Raw genomic sequence first — 23,604 nt, forward strand, 5'->3', positions numbered from 1 at the left:
TTGTAATTGCTAATGGATTTTGCATAATACACTCATTCAGTAAATTTCCAATTCAATACTCTTCAATATTTAATGGTATTTTCCGTTAGCAAATTGAGCTTCCCAATATTACACACATAGCTACCTATTACATATAATAAACGCATAATATATCGCTGCGGAAAAAGTTCATTCTCATTCTGATTACATACAAAAAAATATTCCATTGCAATGGGAAGTAAATGAATGAAATGAATAAAAAAAAATAATTTTTGGGGTTATATAAATCTTGTATTTGGGACTTCTTGGTGAATGGAGGAACTTCAATCAATAAATTAATACATAATCCCGGTATGGAATTGATTGCAAAAGTCACAATGTATGGAATTTCTATGCATGTGGCAAATGATCAAAATCCACTGTCGTTCCATAGAGGGCCCTTAGACCATTTCATATGATTTCTCAACATAGGAATTACATGGTATTCTCCAGCTTATATCCTGGGTTCCATTCATTCATATTATTTGCTCTTTTGTGTGTGTGTGGAATGTAGATTTTAGGAATAGCTAATTTGAGGTTCAATTTTGTGAGAATTTAATACCTTTACCAAAGAGGGCTATAGTTGAAACATCTACAACATACCCTTGTACATATTTTATCATGCTGAAAATCTCCTTTATTCCTTTCGAGTGGATTTCCTTGATTCTCTTCAAGATATAAAAAAGGACACTCACAAAATGCAAAAGAAGGAATTTCCTAATCAAAGAGTAAGGGTGATTTTTCACTGAGGAAAAGCAAATATATGAAAATAAGAAAATAAATTAAACATTGAAATGTTTTTTTTTAAATTTCATTTAAAGTTGAATTTGTCTTAAAAACGCTTAAAAGCTCTTTGATGTAATTTCCCCTAAATAAAAATAAATATATATAACAGGAAGGCAACATAATGTTTATTAAGCTAAAAATTTTCTTTCAGTGTAATTGCAGAGACATTGTAGGGTCAAAATAGCACCCAATTGGATTGAGAAAGTTTAATTCAGGGGATTCTTCACAGAAAATTCCTCAAGATAGGTGGACTAAGGGGGGTGTGGGGGCATAGATAGATGGGATTTTTCAAAGGCATGTAGTTTCTTTTTAAACAAATGGCAAACTGTTATCTTGCCTCCACCTCAACAGCTTCTCTCGTCTTCACTGTGCCACAAACCAAAAGCAAATTCATCGCATTTTACTTCTCCACCAACCGCCACAAACGGAAATACATTAACACGGAAGAGCTTTGGTTTTCTTATCGGGTTTCAGCATCCGGAGAAAAAGAACAGGGCAAAAAAGCGCCAACAAAGCAGGTAAACACAAATCAGAGTGCAGTGTGGAGGCGGTTGGTTTTGAGTCCTTCTCTTCTGATTTTTTTTCTCGTGTGCCTTCTCTTTGCTTCCCAAGGCGGACGTGAAATTTAGATTAGAAGAGAGATTTTTGGTGACAAATCGTTTGCCACATCCGAAGGAAAATTCCATTGTAATTTTCACCCCTCACGAATAAAAAGGACACCCATTCCTTCTTTTTTAAAAAAAATTGAAGATCTTTTGGGGAAAGAAGAAGTATGGTGTGAATTTTATTGAAATTGAGTTGAACCGCAGGTGAGAGGAAATTTTCCTACCCTCCAAGTCTTTGGTTAAATTGGATTAACAATGCTTAAAGATTTTTCTTTTGCACGAAATGAGTAAAAATAAAATTTGAAAGTGTCGCTAATTGAAGCTTTTCAACCCTTTAGGCAACATTAAAACTTTCAGAGGTGTGTCTTCTACCTGGAAATGTTCACACAATTTGATAGATGATTGAGAAGATCGATCTAAGATGATTTCATGCCACATTCCCAGGGGAAAGAACCCCTTCCACACATCCTATAAATTGGTGTAATTAATAAAATCTCTGCTAATTGCGGTCTTCATTTGTCGGTGCGATTTTTAGTGCAGCATAAAATTGTAGAGAGAGAGCTTGATGGAAAAAGGACCCGGAGCTTTTGACGTTGGTAATCAGGAATTAATGACAATCGCTGGTGCTCTCTGCAATGATTTTCCGATAGATTAAGTGTTTTTATCGCTGCACAATGCACTAAAATACCATCCATAAAAGTCATTAGGGGATATATTCATTGAGCCATATATAGAGTGGAATCGATTGCCAGGGGAATTTCGTGTGGAAAAAAAAGAAGAGTATTTAAAGCACTGCATTTTGAAGTTATATTTGAATGAATTGGTACCTCTATCTATACATATATATTTATATTAAAAAAATGAAGAGTTGTTGAAAATATTTTTAATGATGAGAAACGATTTTATCATGAAAGGAAGAGAAATGATTATTATTTATTAAAAAGCTCCCAGGAACGGAAACTACATATCATGATTTTTTTATAGAATATATATAGGTCTTTCTATATATATTTTTAAAAATATATACATATGTGTATGATTTTTGCTAAAGGGCCGTCTTTAGATTTCTTTTTTCATGCTTCTACCAGAACCTTATGTAAGCGATTTTATACCCTTTTTTTCTGCCATATCTCGCTAAAAACCTCCCTTCAGCTTTTTTTGTATGTGGGCAAACCTATCTCATTTGAAATTCTTCGTAATTTAAAATTCTCTGAATATCAAAAGCATTTGTGTTTGTTAGACACCCGGGCCGCCCCATCCTCCCACGTAGTCCGTCTAACAAGATAGGATAATGAAATTCACTGTCAGATAAGTGTAACATATGGATGTACACCAGGCACCCCCACTGGGTACATCCCCCTATTTATTATTCACACACTTAATACACACAGCATGAGGAGATACACACAGACCACTCACACACATTCAGAATGCATTACCATTTTCAATCAATGTCTGTTTTATTCAGCACAAGATTTATATTTCTCACATTCATGGCGTAGCCGCAAGTTGCATGCCATCCCTGCGCACCCCTTCCCCTTCTCCATCCATAGGAAGGATGTTTTCTCATCCTTATTCCGCTTTTTGATCATTTAGCCGTCAGCACGCGGGGAAATGCATAATGCAGCTATGCGAAATGAAATTGCGTGGTTACCTCTATGCAAATCTTCCACAGCGTGCAATCGGGAGGTTGAAACACTCGTTCTCGCTCTATGTTAGAAGCTTTTGAAATTGAACTTGAATGAAAATCCCCTCTTAAATATGTCATTTAGCAGATAATTTCCAAGAGCTTGAATCATCCCCAAATGCAGAAATACACATAAATCCATGTCAGTTTGGTTACACAAATGCAATGTGCTTTTATAGTTGAAAGTGAGTTGCAATAGTTGACAGCAATAATGGGAGTAATTCCTGCAAATCATTGAGATAATCTTTGCTGTGGAATATAAACCATTATACCCTCTAGCTATGTAGAGAGAGTGAGAGAATTTTAAATGTAAATTCACCCCCCCCCTTCTCCAAGAAGAGATGAGATGATATAATATTAATTGATCTCAAAACTTTATTTAGTTGTAAATAAATATTTAAAGATATATACATAGTTAGATATATTGTGAATAATCTACAATCACAGTAATTACTTCTTCAAGGAAACTTTATTTCATGATTTGTACCCTAATTTGCCTCACAGACATATACTCTACAACAACAATATATAGGATGGGTTTAATTAATAGCTGCAGGATGAATGAAAACAAAATCCAAAAGCTCTATTGTGTATGTAGCGATTACCAAGTCCAAGTCGAATGCGATTGTACATTCTTCATCCGCAGAGGGAATCTTTCAATTAAGCCAAAAAGAGAAATTTCCATCCATTTGCCGGCATTTTCTATTCGAAGCTCCATCACTCGAGATTGGACTCAAAAGCCACTGGGAAATCAATTGAGTGGCGCCTCTATAGGGAAGAAATAAATCCGAGAAAGTAATATATATCTATATATACAAAAAATATATAAAAGAGTTTTTAATAAAGATGATTGATATGGAAAGATTTATTATTTTTCATCCCATTATTTTTTCAACATTTACAATTTATTTGCATTTCATCGTGACACAAAAATCCGAGATGGTTGACGTTGAGGTATCATTTTTGATTGTTTTTCCAGTTGAATGGGGAAAGGGTGGGAGGTGGGGTGAATGTCAATTGGATGGGGTTGGAAAATAGCATATGAAAAATTCTTATAGCACAGAGGGAAAACCCCCAGCGAGGTTTTTTTTCTCCCGTTGAAGATGCTTTTTCATCTGCATTCTGAGAAAAAGGGGTTGAGATGTTCAGAGATGGGATTTTTTTTCACTTTTCTCATACTGATAAAAAAAAAAGTTAAAATGCTGTAGTATTTGTTGGCGAATCATTTGCATTATTTTATTAATTTAATTTTACAAATTTATATTATAAAAAAAAGTTCTTTTTAGTTTTCCTGGAAATAATAGTTTCAAAAACTCTGAAACAATGCATTATTTTTAAATGGGTGGTGGATAGTAAACTTTCAATCAATCATAGCTTATTTAAATGACCGCATTTATTAGTTAGAAAATTTGTACTGGATAACTATAATAAATTTTAAAAGGCCCTTACACGTAAGATTGTTCTGTGCGACTCAAAGTCTAGACACAGAGGCACCCCATTGAAAGGAGCAACACTATGGCCTATTCTTACCATCCACACATAATATATCCCACACTGATTCAAACTTTGAATTCAAAAGGGATCTCAAATGGGTTCTGTGTGGATATAGTTCAAATTGGCTGCCCCTCAGTGACCTATCTAAAAGTAAACATTTTCCACTCTGTTGGAGTAAACACACAGTGAACAAAACACAATATTATGATTAATAGCAAGTCAGCAGTGTCCCACATATACATGGGCTCCTTTCTCCATCCCAAACCACCGCATCTCTTCAAACTCTCTATATAATAACTAAAAATAAATCCGTTTTGCATACAAATAAATTTATAGAGCGTAAAACTATTTACACATCATTTATTTCATGTCCTGTCCAATACTTTCATGCACCCCAAACACCCCCAAATTATATTGAAGTCTCATTTTTGGTGAAATTTAATGATAAATTGTTGTTGGACAAATTCTGCATTTTCCCATGTTATTAGAGACTGATTGGCATTCTCTTTTACAAATTATTTGAATGTTATAGGAAGATTATAATTTTGTTAAATTATTTATTGAATTCAAAGGTTCGATAACTAATTAAAATGATATTAATATTAATTACGTAATTTAATAAAACATTACCTATTTATAAAAAAAAATAAGGGATGTTCCAAAAATTTATGAAAGCTCTACAGAAATAATTGAAGAAAGAATCACAGCTAAAATTGTTCAAATTGTCCAAATATTCAAATAATTAAGATCAACAAGGGGTGTTTATCTGTCGAATATTTTGACTGTTTTGGCCAGATTAGTGAATGAATAATAAAAATATTTTTAAAGATCTGAAAATTCTCATTTTCAGCTTTTTAGTACTTTTTCCGATTAAATTTACTACTTCGTCGGTTAGAATTTACCATTTTTTAGTACTTTTTAGGATTAAATTTAGTACTTATTCACCTTAAATGTAGTACTTTTTCGGCTTATATTTGGTGCTTTATCCTTTTGAATTAAGAATATTTTTCAATTAGAATTTACTATATTTTTGGGAAAAATTTAATTTATTTTCGCCTAGAATTTAGTACTTTTAAATATTAAATTTACTTCTGAAAATTAAATTTTAAAAAGTACTAAATTCAATATTTAAAAGTACTAAATTCTAGTAGAAAACATACAAAATTCTAGTTAAAAACCTAGTAATTTCTAACTGAAAAAGTACACTAAATACATTGAGAAAAAAGTACTAAATTCAAGCTAATGAGTACTAAATTGAATTTTACTTCTTTGCCTGCAATTTAGTACTCTTTAGGCTTTTGCTCCCCAGTATCTACCAATTTAAGACTAAAACAAAAGAAATGTTCGTCTGTTGAATATTTTAATTTCTTTGGCGAATCATTTGAATATATTTTCACCCCTTAAAGATCAAGAATTAAAAATATCATCAAAGTCGAAAAATTTTATTTTATTTTTATAATTGACTCAATAATCACTTACAAACAATCCTCAATGTTTCAAAATTTATTAAACCAACCTTTACTTACAAAATATTTTTTTTTGTTAAATAAAATATATTTCTCCTCAGCAAAATATAAAGCATTCTTTTCTTTTGCATATAAAATGTGATGATAGAATGGAAAATGGTATATAGCATGTGGGGGTGGCTTGGTTAGGAGAGTTTCATCTCACCTCGTTTAATTCACCCTACGGCAAAAGGGGTATACACACGGTTAGTCCTTCCATGGTAAAACGCTGCGAGTTCGGAATTCATTTTCGCGACATGGTGAGGAGTTGTGCGGCTGTTAAGCACTTAAATTGTGAGAATATTTCAACATGAATTTATTCTAATTGAAATTCTGGGAACATTCTTACCTTGAGGCGCACCAGATTACGCATTCCTTCCAGATATCACGGAGAAAATTTATATTTTCTCTGTACAAAGTTGTGTAGAGCGAGCTTTTTGGCACAAAACCTCCCAAAATTCTGTGCATGGCACATTGTAAATTCTCCACCGTTGAATTGCATAGTTGAGAGTCTCGTCTTATCCCTCCTATTCAACTACCTCCTATACCCTATGCTACTTTGTGCCACTGATACTAGGGCTCTCATACATATAGCTACAATGCTATGTACATTGTCAGTATGTTTCGGAACATTTTCCAAACATGCATTTTTCCTACCTCACCTCCCCTAACATGGAGTGTTGTATGGTGTATGGTTGAAATTTTCTGAAACTTTTCGCACACAGCATTCCTGAAAGTGCTCCACACGCCTCTTTCCAAAGTCTCACAAGCGCCCCTATGAATATCATTGGGGCTTTCAGTGGCATAAATGTATGTAGAATATTTTCTATGGGGTATGGTCGGGGACAGCGGGTCATTTGTTCATTTAATTAAATTGTAGCTCACCGATATTTCCTAGTTAGCATTTTCACATGTGAGGAGAAGCATGCAAAGTGGAGTTGTAACACTATAGCCTCAAAAACTAATTTTTAACTTTTAACCAGTACGGAGAATTAATTAAATGCGAATCATCGAATAATTACATTTCAATTCATTAGTTGAAGTATTTAATTAATTTTGTAGATTCAAATTTTAACCAAAAGTTCGTCTATATGGTATTTGATGGACCATTTATCTGTTGGTGAAGGGTACTTGTTAAACAAACTTGCATGGAATAAAACGAATTATTATATATTTTATTGAAATTTGAAACTACAAAATAAACATATTTTTTTCACTACAATTTTCCAACATTTTCTTAAAAAGTTTTCCTCGTTTTATGCAAAATTTCCTCACAAAGATTGGTCCCAAAATGGATAGATAATAGAATCAGTTAAGAGTCTCATCGAGCGTAGATTTGAAATCTTGCTATTCTGGAGCAACAAACCCACTTTGAACTCATATTATTCAATACTGAAGAATTTAATTATGATTGGTGATTGTTGGAAAATTGCTGTGCAAGTAATTTCCTCGTTTTCCACAATACTTGTTCGACAGATAGTCGATTTGAGCGTAAATTGAATTTAATAGTTTGCTCCTTGCGATTGTAATTACAAAATAAACCACGCCATGGGAAGTTGTTGCACTTTTGCGAAAGGTGTAAGACTTTGAGGCTATGTGTGCATGTGAGTTTTAATGACTTGGGTTAAAGAGGCTGTCTTTGATGGAAATGTGATTAATATCTTACATGCAATATAGTATGTAGGTATATAAGAAGAGGTGGCACCCCATGAGGTGGAAGACAAGGTGTGTGAGTTTACTGGAACTTGAGGAAGTTGCATGCACTCTCGCGTCGAGAGCTTCTTTCCTTGGAATTTCTTCATACTAGAAGTTTACTGTGGTGGAGCAAAATATGCAGTCACTGGCTTTTTCACGTCTCCATCGTCGAAGAATTTTCCTCCTCATTATTATACAAAACCACATAGGTATACACACGTAGCACTATATAGTGGGTAGGTGGGTAGAAGGAGTATGCGTGACTGTGAATATTTCACTTTAATTGAGCAAAAGTTTCCTCATTCCAGGGGTAAGAGATCGGGATCCTTGAGGAACAATCGCATAATCATAAACACACCTGGCTTCTCTCTCTCCCTCTCTCTCTCCCTCTCTCTCTCCTTCATTCGCTCTTTAAGAACTCTGCATAGGATAATGCGGGGGTGTAATGAATGGCACATTAATATGGAGCTTGTGGATGTTTAGCAATGAACGTAGTGGGGAGGATTGAATTCCACGCAGCGCAATTTATGTGAGAAATTCACGCTATATAGTCAATTGATTTCTCATTCATGTGGTCACACACATAGATGTACAAGGGTAGAAGGGAAGAGGGGGGGTGGGTGTGATTGTTGATGACACAGTATGGTGATAACAGCCACAATAAGACTCTGTTCACGTTGTGGTTTCAGAAAATTTAAATAACGATGATGTAAGGGGAAAGAGCACTAGATACGGGAGAATGATCTTAATCAGACCTTTAATTTTTCTGAATTCCACGTTAAAATTAAATTTTTTTCTCACTGGCATACAAATTAATATTTTAAACAATAAATAACTTTTAATTGATCTAATTTTTATGGGAAAATTGAGTGTAAAAGGTCAGATTTAGTCTATCATCACCTATACATTAATGCTTGAAAAAATCAATTCTTTCACATTGGAGAAAAATGTATTCTAACCTTGCAATCAGGTGCACATCTTGCTCCTTTAACATATCCCCCTTCTATTCAGTAAAAACGTCTGCATCATCTGCAATTTGTGGCTTTTACAGCAGTAATCAAGGGGTGACAAACGCTGTGAATTTAAATGAAAAAAAAAATCCAAAAAATTCAATTCCATCTGCGGATTTTTATTTCCTATTCAGATGAGCTTCAATAATACCAAAATAATTTAAAAAGAAAATCTTCTTTTACTCAATGAATATTATCAAAATTAATAGACCCCTTGGTGCTTAAAAAAGCTCTTCAAGAGAATGCAGAAAAGCTCATGTCTCAAATGATTTCAATGCAGAGTGGATGGCATAAAAATCCACAATGAAATGAAAATAATTCCTAAAGTCGGACAGGAGGGTGTATCCCCATCCAATCCATTGACAGGGAATTTTTCCAGAGAATCCCTTTTGCTTTTTCCACATTTCCACACGAATTGCATTCCATGCCGCACGATTTAGGGGATGATTTTTGTGATTCGTCGATGAGGTTTTCTTTGTCTCTTTCTCTCCGGGAGTGTAAGGTATTCAAATTGAATATTTTCGATAATTCCAAATAGAATGAATTGAAAATTCGAATGCAGGAGTTGATGGGAAAATTCAATGAGATTTTTGTCTTCAATTTTCATACCATGGATGACTGCCAATAAATGTTTCGCTTTTTTTTCGTCCTGTCCTGAAAAAGCCCGCGGGGAATATGCCATGGAACGGGTGAGTCATAAATTTCTCTTTATAAAAATTCCCGAAGAAATATGATTTAGTGTGTCAATGGACTATATTTTTGTGGTTGAAAGTTCAGCCATAATTTAAGCAGTTTTGCTATATGGTCGTTTTTTGGGGGTGACACGAGTAACGTGATAGAATGTCTCGGGCGGGTGATTTCTTTTCCCGCATTCACCATCAGAATTCAAATTTTCCATTTGGCAATTCCACCCTTCAGCTCAGACCGCACATTTTTGGCATACACATTCATGGTCACCCACCACTGAAATGAACCCCCGCAAGCCACCCCGAATACACAAAGAGTCGCGGAGAAGTCTCTCAAGTGGAGGCGACGTAATTGTCTCGACATCTTATAATTCTCAACATGGTATCTGGCAGTGTTCATCTCTATTCAGATGCTTAATTGAAGTTGTTGGCAATATAGAAATTCCTGAGCGCGAAGGAACGGAATAATTTGCAAAAAGGGAAAAATGGGCGAGGAAAATTGACGCCTTGAGAATTTCCACAAGAAAAACGGAAGAGAAGCTTGGAAATTCTTCGTTTTTTTTTCTATGGGGCACCTCAATAGTCTAAAGTTTTGTCTAAACAAATTACTTCCTTGACTTTATCTTTTACGATTAATTAATCCACCTACAAATATTTCGGAAAATGCTTTTATTCTTGTTAATATTTTGACGCAATTAAAATTCAAATTGAAAGACAGATTTAAAAAAAAAATTGTAAACCCCCTCAATTGTAGGTATGCGCTGTCCTTTCACCATTGTGCTACAACAAAACTTCCTCGTTTTTTTCTTCTTCTCTATTTATTCCTCACTGTCTTCATCCCCTTTGTCCCGCATACATCCCCACACACTGATTCTTTCCAACGCGAAATAGTGTTTTGTTAATAGAAAAAGGAAACCACAAGTCGAGAATACGATGCAATTTAATTTAATTGCAAAGATTAGAGAATGTCACACTGTTGGATTTTCCTTCTTTGTGTTAAACTAACATTTATAATAATGGTGCAACTGCATCCGTTAATTTGTTACAAATTTATCACGCACCGGATGTCGTTGCAATCGAATGTCACGTCATCGGATGGACTAATTAAATAATTAACCTTTCCCCGTGTGAGTAGAGGAACTATGTATGTATATGGATGAATATTATCGCAAGCGATAGTATTATTAATTGATGTCATCTCTATATGTGCGATAATTAACTTGTAACCCACAATGGGACATTTAAGCTTATTGAGAATGCTATTTAATACATAGTGGTGAGGGGGTGTACAACACGGAGTTCAAAATGTCATTTACATACAATTTATTGTTTTAGACAAAGCAATATGTGTACCAAAATTATGCTAATTTATTAATAAAAACTCCCCCTGATAGCTTTTTAGTGTAATAAAGCACGTGTTGGAAAATTGACATAAAGCCCATAAATTAGTTGATTTATGTTCCCGATTGGATTTCTCTGTATGAGATTGATGCATATTCTATGATATCTTCAAGGGGATATTTATTACAATGTTCTCTGTTTCCACACGACAATCTTCCTTGTTAATCTGAGGTCGTTTTGGGATGAATTTCACAAGTTAATTGAAATTTCCGCAGCAGACAATTAAAATGTAAGACAGGAAGCTAATATTTGCTGTAATAATTTTCCAAGAATCCAATTTCTTACTGCAAATTAAGTATATATACTGCACACACGATGGGAGCTTTTTATGGGTAAATCGTTACACTCTGCTGAGTAAACAGAAAAAGCACAATTTCTGCACTTTTTCACCCATTTCGTGTATGTAGTTTGGGGCGGACAGTGAGATCTATTAAAATAGCCCTATGAGAGTTCAATGCAGTTGTTTGGGACTCTGTGTGCAATGAATTCATTATTCAGTGAGAGTCTGTGGATGGAGAATGTGCAGAAAAAAGCTCTACAAAAGCTTCAGTCAGCAACTCGGGGTGGGTGTTTTTTTATTCGATCGCTTTTCCAATGAGTTTCATCAATTTAAATTCCCCTTTTTGTACACATTCCCACTGCAACATTCCGGCCAATTATTCCTGCATTTTCGTAAATGCTTTCCCCGGAAAAAAAGCTCAACTTTAGCTTTAAATTGAGAGCAAGAAATAAATAAACTAATTATTGTTAAGAAGTCTTAATCTTTGCAAGTTAAATCACATTCTTGAGACGTTATTGACGGAAAGTTTATTCCATTGAGAGCTTTTCGTTTTGATAAATATTTCATCAACTCGTCACTGAATTTTTTGAATTTCCACAATTGATTAAATTCGCGTATATTGGTTTTCCATCGATCAAAGAGATATCGCGGTATTATTATTTTTTTTAAATATAGCGCTGAATAAAATTGGGTTAATGCATTAACATGATAGTGTCGGACGTGCAAAGCTTCCCATTTCACTCCTGCAATACATTCTATGTATTTTTGTTAAATTCCCTCCCTATGAGAAAATCCTTTTTCGGAAATTGCGATGAAAGTTTCTGATTGCACATGAGTGAGCATTTGCAGAGGTAAAAGTTGCTCATGCACGAGGATTCATGAATTATCGCTTTACTTGCTCACTGCGGAAGATTGCTACTTCCATGTTCGACTCAACATCATTGAAAGTAGGTATAATTAAAGTTTTTCTTTTTTGGTACTTACACATAATCAAATATTCCGCCTGATTGGGTGTAAAGTTTTGCGGTGAAGGAAGGTATTAGTGAAAAGTTGGAGTTAATGAATTTAATTCAAAGAGAAAATATTGAATCTCCGTGAAGGATAATATTTTCTTATTTCACCAAGAAATTTTTTTATACAACTTGCATAAAATGAAACATTTTGGGTAAAAACTATTTAAGGCGAAGAAAATTATGCTCGAGAGAAAATGTTTTTTGGCAAAAAGAATGAAAATTTCAATAAATCCAAAAACTTTAACAATCTCTACTTAATCCAATCTATTGCAATCTTATAGCGCTATATATTTTTTTTTTCAAAATGGTTTGAAATTGAAAGCCATTTGGCAAATGTAATGTCGAGCAATTTCCTTTTGAAAGCTCCGTGCTTTATAATTGTAGTCAATTTTCTGTATGTGTCGTGGAAGAATTGTCATCCTACGGGGATTTAATGCATTTTAGAAGATGTCATGGGGAGTCTTTTCTAAATTGGATGCAATTAAATGGTGATGGTTGGGGGATTCAATCTCTAAAATACTTTTGCATAATTTACCACTTCTTCACGACAATTTCACATCCATTTGTAACATCCTCTTAGCCTGTGATTCCTATCTTAACTGCTCAGCTTATTAAGAACCCATTTTGTCAATGTTATTGATTTACCCATACAGTGTATTGCACCACCCACCACGACACACCAGGAAATCCTAAAGAGCCCCCCCCCCTCCCGCCCTTTCCACAGAGCCATCGAGAGGAGTTCACAGAGACCACAGATTAAGCTTGCCGGAGATGAAGGACAAAAATATTGCTTTGGCGATGTTGTCTGGCTTTTCTTTTAGTGTGAAAAATTGCACCACATAGTGCCATTTCGGATGTTTTATTTCAAAACGTCTCATCCCCATTTCATATCCTGTGTGCAATATTGTGGTGTCTAGCTTAGAGGGAGGCATTTGATAAATTGAAGTGAAATCTTACACGTACCTACTTTATTGCAAATTGTATTTCCGCAACTGGGTGCTGCTCGATGCTGTGACAAACACACCAAGAGATAAAACAATGTCTTCAATGGGATGCTTCCGCTTTGAAAATTCTCAATCGTCCTTGTGCAACAAACTCTCTTCTTTCATTGAACAGTTTGTGTAAGAAAACTGTGTGTATTGAAAAAGGCTAAATAATGTAATTTATTGGTTCTCAAGTTCCTTAGAAATAATTAAGAAAATTATTCTCACGTTGATATGAATTTTTATTACTCCTCTAAATTTTTTAGGCAATTCCTTTTTAACTTTCTAAGAGAAATTCCTCCTGTTCTAATTTTTCCTTTCAGAAATTATGACCCATATACCGACGAATAAACTCATGGAATAGAAAAAGTTATTTGCACTATATAGAGAAATTTTCAAGGGGTGTTTATCTGACAAATATTTTTGTTATTATGGCGAAACATTCAATTATTTACGAAGATCTTAATATTTTAATTCACCATAAATATCCCTTGATAATAGCCGACTACTATTTCGGCTTGAATTTACTATTTTTTAGACTTTATTTTTATTCCTTTTTAGGCTTTAATTTAATTTATATATTTTATATATAATACTTTTAGGTTTGAATTTAGCACGTTTTGCGTTGAATTTACTATTTTTCAGCCTCAATTTACTACTTTAAGGATTTAATTTTAGTCTTTTTTTAGACTCGAATTTAAAAAAAAAATTAAAGCTTTTTTAGATTGAAGACTCTGTTTTTTTAAGCTTGAAATAATAACGTTTTGGATTGAAGTTATTACTTTTCGGCTTGAATATACTATACTTTTTGATCTTTCTAGGCATGAAATAAATTTTTTTAAGCTTTTAATCTTCAATCTCTGACTTTATAGAACTGAAAAAGAAATATTTTTATGCTTGAATTTAGTCTTTTTTATTAGGCTTGAATTTACCACATTTAAGGTTAAATTTACTACTCAGCTTGAATTTAATCCTTTGGGTGCTTGATTAAATATTTTTGTTTGGCTTCAGCTTCCCAATCTGACTCACTTTGAGACTAAAAACCAATATTTTGAATTCTTTAGAAAATCATTGGAATTTTTTATCGAATAATCGCGAATATTTTCGAAAATCTTAATGATTTCATTCAGATAAACACCCCTTGGAAATTTTCATTTCTTACATATGTCTGCAATATATCTTGAAGTGTTTCATTATGCTCCTTTATGATTTCATATGAGATAGTTTCCAATAAATTGTAAGTATAATATTTTTCTCACGAGTTGTCAGATGATTTGAAAGAAGAAAATTGAGTATATATTGTGTTGCACATCACATAAATATCGTAGCTTACGTGGAAGCAGCAGCAACCATTATATATAGTATATGTCTATATAATGTATGTTTTTTTTCTCCAGCAAAATGCACAATTCATATAAAATTAAGTTGGCACAACACTTTTGCAAATGCAAAATAAAACAGAGCTTCTGGGAAATTGATTTTTGCTCTGAATATCAAGGATATAATTAATTTATTCGCTTGACTTTTTGTCCTGGGCCGGAGTGTTGGTGGGTTAAGTGCAGCGAATCGAAAAGTGGGGCACACAGGCATACATATACGAAGACGGAGAGAATTGATCTTAAGTGAATGAGAGATTTGCAAAGCTCTGAATTCATCTGACTCGTAAGGCGATTAATTCAGCACCAAGGGAGCTTTCAATGTTAATAAATTTCATCTCCCCCACCCTGTACAAAGCAGCTTCTCATCTCATTTTCAGAGGAAAACCGGGGGATAAATGTAATTGAATTCAGCATTAAAAGGATCACACTGAATGGGTGGCGAGGATGTGTCTTGGGTAGGAAATAATTGATGGTTAATAATTCAGATGGAAACAAGTGCTGGTGAATTTTCTAATGATGTGTATCAGCGTTTTGCAATTTACCCCCTCATTTGGGGCTCTCCAAAACCATGCTTGTCGAATTGAATTTACATACAAATGAGTATTATTGATGCTCCCTCGTTCACTACCCCACACACCTCCTGGCCCCGCTAACACCCCCAACGCATCCCATATTCGCATGTTATTTAAATATACGAAAACTTTCCCATATCGGCCTCCGGAAAGAGAAGCATTAAATTCGAATATCCATCATTCATGTGGCTCCCAAAATCCAAGCATGAGATGGGAGGCCTCTTCAAAACTGAGAGCTCATCGTGAGTTTCCCATTGCTGCGTAACACCCTCCAACGAAAATCCCCTTCTTTGGAAGACGGAGTATTGGTGGAACTTTTTTTCTGCTTCTCACGCATTCAGCAAAAGTTTCCCCATCCACGGTGAAAGTTTTATCATCAACATGACAAATTAAGGTTTGTCGCAAATATTTACATTGTTGGCACAGTCACTGGATTTCCTTTAATCAAAATATTCTCTCATCTTATATGTGAAAAGCCCCAACAAAAAAGCACACTTGCAACTTTTGAAACATCCTGCCAATAGTTTATTTCCACACATAGAGTCTGTTAGAGGGGTGGGGAGAGAAGGCATCAGCCCTGGCATCAGCAACGGAAGTAACATAGATTCTCACATGAAAAAGTTTTCATAATATATCAAAGATATTTTATTTTCCATCATTAAGAAAAGCTCGCGTCTTCGGGGCTTTTCCAAGCCTCACCGCTCTTTAAGAGTAATCGCATTAAATTTTTATGGGAGATTTTTATTCTTTCAGCTTTTTTCATCCCGAGGGTATAAATACGCTGTGAAGAAAGAAAGTTCTAAAAATTATATGAACGTATAGACGAAATATTCTGACTCAGAACATCTAGGATAAATTTAACTTCAAAAGAGAAGAGATAAATTGCTAATGAAAACTAATTTTGACAAAAAAAATTACTAAAGGTAATCTGAGGTCACTGGAAATAGCATCTTATAAGAAGCAGAGAAATAAGAAGTTGGGAAAATATTGTCATTACAGAGAAAGAGGTGGGAGTTTTATGTTAAATTATGCGAAAATAAATCGCAGTGTAGATTAATTTTGATACACAGCTCCTCAAAATAAAGTGGCATCCCTTTCGTGAGATACATTTCCTCTCTTGCAAAATGACACACAACGTATCACCAAATGAATTCCCCACCATTTCATTCAATGACACACACTATCTACCCAAGTAAAAGCGCGCAAAACTTCCCAAAGTTGGAAGCTGAAACGTGCAAATGCACAGGAAATTACGTTTGGGGATCATTTTGAGAACGCGGGGAGAAAATGTGGTCGTGTGCTTTTCTGCGGTTTTTCAGTTGAATTTACTCTCTCTCTCTCTCTCACACCTCTGAAAGACTATATATGTGTGTAAGTGTAGAGTACATAATAGTACATATTTGTGGTTTTTGTCAATTCACAACCAGAGAGATAGGGATCTCAATGGATAAATGTTGCTTTGAAAATTCTCTGTTTGATCTCAAACACAATGGCACATTCTTCCGCAGATAAATTACAATGTAAATTGGTTGGAGGATTATCCAAATTCAGCGTAATTATTTTGCCAAATGTTCCAAAACAATTGGGATTTAGGGTGTTATGGGAAAACCACAACAATTTGTTGATTAGAGAGAAATCTATTAACACATAAATGATATCTAAATGTGGTTGGAATTGAAAAAGGTACTTAACTATAAATTGAATTGGATTCTAATTTAAATTTTTGTGGTTACGTTTTAGATGGGATAAAGCTAGAATTAACTATTAAACCAATTTGAAATTGAAATGATTTTTTTGTGTTCTATTAGATAGCATAAGGTTAAGGTAAAAAATTGATTTTACAAATTGATAGATTAATAATAGGGGTAATATATATATTTATGATTATAGATAACAATATCGTCATTATGACAGGCATGTGAAGTTGTTGTTTTATAAAAGTGCTGCATATTTATGTTAAATATATCCAATTCTTTGCCAAATAAACCGTCAGGATTGTTACCCTCCTTACCAAGGGAGGCCACGGAACGCCTAGCAGGTGCAGGCCCCTCGTTTCTGTGTTTAAATAAAGTGAAAAATCGCTGAACATTGAGTTAACCTCAAAGTAGCATGGCATCTGCTGACTCCGGAGGGAAATCTTCGCTTTTCTCTGGGGGTGATGTGGACATGCCACAAGCTGAAAGCAATAAACCAGCTACTGGTGCCGAGATATATGCCTGGATGATTCGCAAGAACGCTAAGAAATCTTCTGCGAACGCTAAAAGACGTAATGAAAACCCACCTGTCCCCACGCAAAATCGATTTGATGGCATTGCCCCCGCCAATGAGACTGAATCCTCAAGTTCTACACAGGAAAGGCAAGAAAAACCTGTGCCACTGTTTATACGGGGAAAGAACCCTGTGAAAGATGTTCTCAACATTATGAAAACTCTCAAGATTGTCAACTATGAAGTGAAACGTCTTAAGGGGGGCCTGGAGGCAAAGTTGCAGCTGTCAACTACCGCGGACTACATGAAAACGCAACAGAAGCTCAAGGAGCGCTCGGTGGCTTTCTACACCCACCAGCTGAGGAGTGAAAGGGCACTAAAAGTGATTTTGAAAGGGCTAGAGCCGGAAACTGCGGAAGAAGCTATCTGCAATCAGTTGAAAGAACTCGCATTCGATGTGCGCCGTGTCTCCAATTGCCGGAATAGATTCGGTAAAAAATCTCAAGCTTTTATGCTGGAGCTGAATATTGGCAATGCCAAAGCTGCCTCTCATCCGATCTACGAGCTCAAGAGGTTAAACCATATGATAGTCTCAGTGGAAGCACCCCGGAGAAGCAAAAAACCGTTGCAGTGCCACAATTGCCAAGAATTTGGACATTCAAAAAACCGCTGCCATTTGAAACCAGGTTGTGTGATTTGTGCGGAGAATCACAAAACAGCTGACTGCGACAAAAATAAAAACAACCCCAACGCTAAGAAATGCAACAACTGTGGACACCAACACACTGCGAACTACAAGGGATGCACCGTGTATCTGCAGGTCCTTGAAAGAATGAATCCGAAACAGCGAAGGAAAATGCAAAACCTAGGGAGGCGCGAAGAAGTTGCTGGTGTTTCTAATCCACCAGTTCCCGAGATCCTTCCTCTTCAGGTGGGAATGCAAACGTACGCCAACATCACTGCAGCAAATGCTCCTCAGGCTCAATCAGTTGTGCCTCACGAGCCAAATTATCTCATGCAACTTATAATCGGGATGCAGAATAATATATCCGCAATGCAAAATAGCCTCACTGAGATGATGCAGAAGCAGAGTGCTTTAGAGGAGAATATCAACTCTCTCAGTCAGAATCTCAATGTTCTTCTCACGAGGAGGAATTGATGTGGTTCAACGAAAATCGGATTCTTCAGGATTCCAAACCTATTGGATCCCTGGCGGAGACCCAACGAGGAAAATTGGAATAACCGTGTTGAAGTAATGGATGTCTGATGTTTGGTCAGCTCCATTTTAGTGTTGTAAAATTTAGAGTTGTAGATGTAATGTTGTGTTGAAATTTACTTATTGTCAACTATGTAATTAATAATTTGACAGATCGTAAATAAAAATCCGTGAGGTAGCGTTAAAAAAAAAAAAAAAAAAAAAAAAAGATTATAGATAAAATTGACATTCTGGAATGAAAGCTATAAAACATCCACGTCTTTTAATTTAAAACACACCCTATGGCAACAAGAGCACAAAAAAATTCGAAGCTGTGTTTCAGTAATATTTCAGTTTTGATGTGCCATTTGAAGCGCTTCGTGATTTCTAGAGTTTCCCGTGCGGCAGAAGAGTATGTGGGTGTCAAAGTTCAAAACTCAACATAAGCACGTGCAACTTTTCAGAATATTTCCACCCATTTGACTCCCGCAGAGGTGACAGCAATTTGCAAGTTTATTGTTAACGATGTATGTGTGCCATTGAGTACAAATATCTAGTAATGGTTGTCACACTGCTGAGGTTCCTTTTTGCACCTGAGTCTCGCTCCGTGGATATTGTATTGAGAATGTCATCACCACTCTCTCTCATACACCTGGGTGATATACCTATATATTGTGCACAAAAGACAACACTATTTAGCAATAAACACGGAAAATTTTAGTTAGAAAAAGAAATGTTGTGAAACATAACACTTTATGCTTTTTGATTTCTTTTAGCAAATTAATAAAAATTGCATTTTAGGTGGTACACAGAAGCTGTGCTATTCTTTTCTTCGAAAGAATCACAGCTAAAAAGAGAATATTTAAAGAATAATAATATAATGTTTATTCATTAAATTTTTACAAATTCTTTTAAGAGTCCACAGATCTGTCTTAAGCTTACAAAATATAGAAAAAAAAGAAAAATTAATAAACAAAATATATTACAATATATGAAGAGAAAATATTGAAAAAACTCTTCCAAAATTGAAAAGAAAAAGAGAATAGGGGAGACCGGGGTAAAAAGAGTCATTTTCGAATTTTCAAATGCCAATTTCTCCCAAGTTATAAATCGGAAAAATCGGAAAAAATTAGGGTGGAAAGCTCTATACACCTACAATTTTTGACAGTAATTTGGAGGTTATCCGATCAGTACTTTAGGAGTTAAAAAAGAAAATAAATTTTTGGCCCATTTCCCAAACTTTTGCGTACTGAGAAAAACGAGTTTTCCGAAGTTTTCCTTCAGCAATTTTCCAATCTGATAATTTTTCTCACTAGCTGGGTTACTTCAGAAAACGTTGCCAAGGTGTATTTTTGAATAACTTTTAATGATTTTTCTGAACAATTATTTGAATCAAAACATACCCCTTGGGGTAGATCGGGTCAACCCATGTAAATCATATGGGAGTTCGAAATTTTTGACATATTTTCTATCCATTTGTTGCAAAATGGCGTGTTTGAGAAATTCAAAAAATTCTCTGTTTTAGTGCGTATAAAAGTGAAATTCCTTGTCGCGGATCAAAAGGTGAGAAGTTTAGCTATCAACTACTGTCAATCTCTCAGGTGGGAAATCATTGGAAATGTTGGAAAATTCGACCGACTTTATTTAGCCAACTGGTGACTATATTTACCCGCTGCGTCTAAAAAAAGTCAGAAGCGGAAGGGTTCAGGAAAAGTTCGAAAACTCATATTTCCCGTGGAGATAGAGAAAAGTGGTCTGAGACAAAGTTGTAGGCCAGGAAATTTCCTATAAGAATGACCTATCGAGGAAATTTTCTTGTCCTTGGGGAATTCTGCAGATAAGGATTTATGCAAATTGACTTTTTTTACCCCGGTCTCCCCTATTTATATAGCTACAAACTAAAGGGATTAATTGATCCTTAAATGATGATATTTGATTATTTTAATCTTTCTTATCAAATAACTCCACACAATGAAAAAGAAAATGAGGAATAATTTGATCTTATTTATGTGCTAATAAACCCCATCTTAAATTACTAAATTAAATTTTCAACCACACAATAATAGCTTGCAGCAAAACAGATATGATAATACTCCGTATAATATTCCCTATATATAATTTCTGAATATTAATTAGAGCTCATATAGTAACTATGCCGAAGAGGGGATGCCGCGTGGTGATGCAGTAATGAATAAGTGGAAGATAAAAGCTCAATCAGAAGCAGCAGACGAGTGAAAATGAGGATGAAATTGCAATTCATGGTATCGAAGTACTTCCAGCATCATCCATGGGGATGAATTGAGTGATCCCGAGGGTGGATAATATTTCGCACAATGGAAACACTGTGTCTAGGTGTATACATCCCAAAAACCCCCATTGAGTTGCTTGTTCAATGGATTTTGCAGAAGGTATGTGTATATGCGCTCTAACCTACAAAGCTTAAACACATAGTGTGGGAGCTTTTACTTCTCCATGCTACCCAAGTCAAAAGTATTTTATTCTCACATTTGATCCATTTTACCATTTCCCGCGAATGTGTGCTTTTTTGTGCAACTCCAGCATATATCATACACACGCTTAGCACAGAAATCATTTTGACAATGTACCCCCTAGTCATCCCCTATCCCGTGAATTCCTGTCGAATTTTCATCGTATGGAATTTTTGATTAGTCAAATTTCCCAACTGTGTCATACATTTCCTGGAACAAACGCCATCGAGGGAGAGGATCCACGGGGTTGACATCAGGAAGTGGGTTGTCGAGCCCTCAACTATATACATCCAAATAGGATACATAGTTTTCTGCACACACGCATTTTGCACGTGATTCAACCACTTTTGACATTGCGGTGCCACATATATCGTACAAATTTCTTTCCATCTATATGGGAGTGATGTGTCGTCAATAAAACTAATTCAATAGCAATTTGACATAGTTCTTCACCCCCAATCTCTGAAAACTAAACTTTCTTTTCCTTTTTTGGGGAGAAATGGGCGGAGAGTATGGAAGCAAATGGAAGAAAAATTGAAAAGGTTCACGTAGAGGAAGTGGTTTGGTCATCCCATCGTGCCGATAGTCACAACATTCGCCAAAACTTTCTTGGAAAAAGATGAATGAATGTATAGGGGGTGGAATTTAACAAACCAGAAGAAAAATGTCCTCTAACTCACCGTGCACTTGTAGAAATAGTTTGCAAAGTTTATATATTTTGCAAATATTTTAAGCTAAAGACCTTTAAAACTTTTATTTATTTTTTGAATTGAATTGAATTTTGCTTATTATTCAATTGAGTATAAAATTCAGAAAATTTAATTTTTTTTTTAAATTTTATTCTAAAATAGATTTTATTAAAAGATTTTTTGAGTTAAGAATTTAAAAAAATAGTTAATTTAACCTCTTTTGTATGAAAGAGATTTGTGAAATTATAATATTTAGTAAAATTCATTGTCATAAATAAATAAATAATAAATAATTAAAAGATTAATTTTAAAATCTTTAAGAGACTTTAGAGATAAAGAGATTTAAAGTTTAATTTATGTGTAATTACAAATGAAGTTGAAATAAAAATGAAATTTTAGTCTTTTTTCAAAAAAAAAAAAAAGTTTCAAGCTAAATAAATATTCAAAATTTTACATTTAAAACATTTAAAAAATATATTTAGAAGAAAATTAATTCATTAAAATAATATTAAAAAATACTAGATATTTTGAGAGTGTACCGTAGAATCAATTCTATTCGTGTTTGACATTGATTGACCAAAAGTTGTGAAAAGTGAAAGTGAGAAGCAAAAGGAAAATCCTCACGGAGCTTTCGTATTCATTGAACTTTTGGATCCAGGAAAAATTGATACAGAACGATGGCATTTTCAGGGCTCCTAACTTTTTTTTATTGGAAATAGCAATGCGAAAAAAATATTTCAACCAATAGTCCGCAACTTTCTTTGTATTCAGCGATTTTCTCTTGAAATTTTTTCCTTCTTCAAAAAATAAAAGGATGGTTGTGCAGAAAAAATCTCTCCATTATTTCCACCCTCTGCATGACGTAAGGCTGGTGGAAGAATAATGACATATTTATTGCCTTGTTGTACCCATGAAATAAAACGATCCGAGAACTAATGCTTGGATAGTGTCCGAGTTTATAATAAGAAACGTGATGGGGTTGCGAAAGAGCCGTGTTCAATTTATGGCTCTTGTATGGGGGTGTAATTAGTTGGAGGTTTTTCTCATTTCTATTTCATCATCATCGTCTTTGGTCCGTTGTGGTTTGTTGCCCTAAATTGGGTGGATTTTTCGGTGATTTCTTCATTTTTTTTTGTTCCAAACCCACCCTATACGGACCCACCCTTTGTATGGGGAAGGGACGTTCTGACAGGTTAGAATTTATGTGTAAAACCAAGCGATTAGGGGGCGGTGATTTCATTTCTGGAGGGGATTTAAGTCACTTTCTTAGGGTCAACTGTGTAGGGGGTGTTCTTTCTATTATATTATAAGAAACTGTTGGGGAAACATAGAGAATTGGGGTTGAATTGTGAGTACTTTCTTAAGATATAGATTTATTTTTCAATATTCTGAATGGAAATTCATAATTTTCATAATTTTTCTCACGAGTTGTTTTTTTTTTTAATAATATAAAATTGAAAATTCACAAAACTCTTCCATATATAGTAAGGGGTAAGCTAAAGTTTCAATATATTGAGGAAAAAAAATTGTGTGGACTCATATGGTCTCAGCAAATGGGTATTGTGAACCAGGGTGGTAGGGAGGACGAATATAAAGAAAATTCTGGTGTGTGGAAACACGATAAGAGATTATCTTCTAGCACACACTGTTGGGTGGAAAATGGGAAGAATGAGGGGAGCAAACGGTGTGGAAAACACCGTCTTCATGTTAATCTGATATCACTTTAATTTATACGAGAATTTCCTTCTTGCTCACGCGGGACATTCTTCTCTAGAAGGTGGGTGTGTGTATGTGTGTGGCTCCTAATGTAATTTTCTATGGAATCTCCCAAGAGAAAAATGTGTTTCCCCCATCCAAAGTGGAAATATAAGAGAATGGTGTGAAAAAATATGTATGTATGTATATCGAAG

This window comes from Lutzomyia longipalpis, chromosome 1 (assembly GCF_024334085.1).
Source record: "Lutzomyia longipalpis isolate SR_M1_2022 chromosome 1, ASM2433408v1".
Lineage (NCBI taxonomy): Eukaryota > Metazoa > Arthropoda > Insecta > Diptera > Psychodidae > Lutzomyia > Lutzomyia longipalpis.